Source organism: Penaeus monodon, chromosome 30, assembly GCF_015228065.2.
Source record: "Penaeus monodon isolate SGIC_2016 chromosome 30, NSTDA_Pmon_1, whole genome shotgun sequence".
In the NCBI taxonomy this organism is placed as follows: domain Eukaryota; kingdom Metazoa; phylum Arthropoda; class Malacostraca; order Decapoda; family Penaeidae; genus Penaeus; species Penaeus monodon.
Genome location: NC_051415.1, coordinates 14,279,999 through 14,280,316, shown reverse-complemented (window position 1 = coordinate 14,280,316; position 318 = coordinate 14,279,999).

Genomic DNA, 318 nt, shown 5'->3' with positions numbered 1-318 from the left:
CAGTTCCAATTCGGAAGGAGGGTGGCTGGAACATTTGCAGATATTGTCATGGGTGGGGAAACTGCACAAATCATTAAAATGCTTATGTCTGGTTTCCTATGTGGACACAAGACAAGTGTGTTCATAGTGGCCAAAGACTGGAATTGCTTAATCTGGTAATATTACATAAGAAACAAGGGATATATGCTCAGAGGCTAAGACACTTCCTCTATTGTGGACACAGATGGAGACAAAACATGTGAACATTTACTTTATGCTTCTGTTTGACACTATATATATTTGTTTCATCTGTTTCCTTTTGAAGCAAGACTTTTGCTA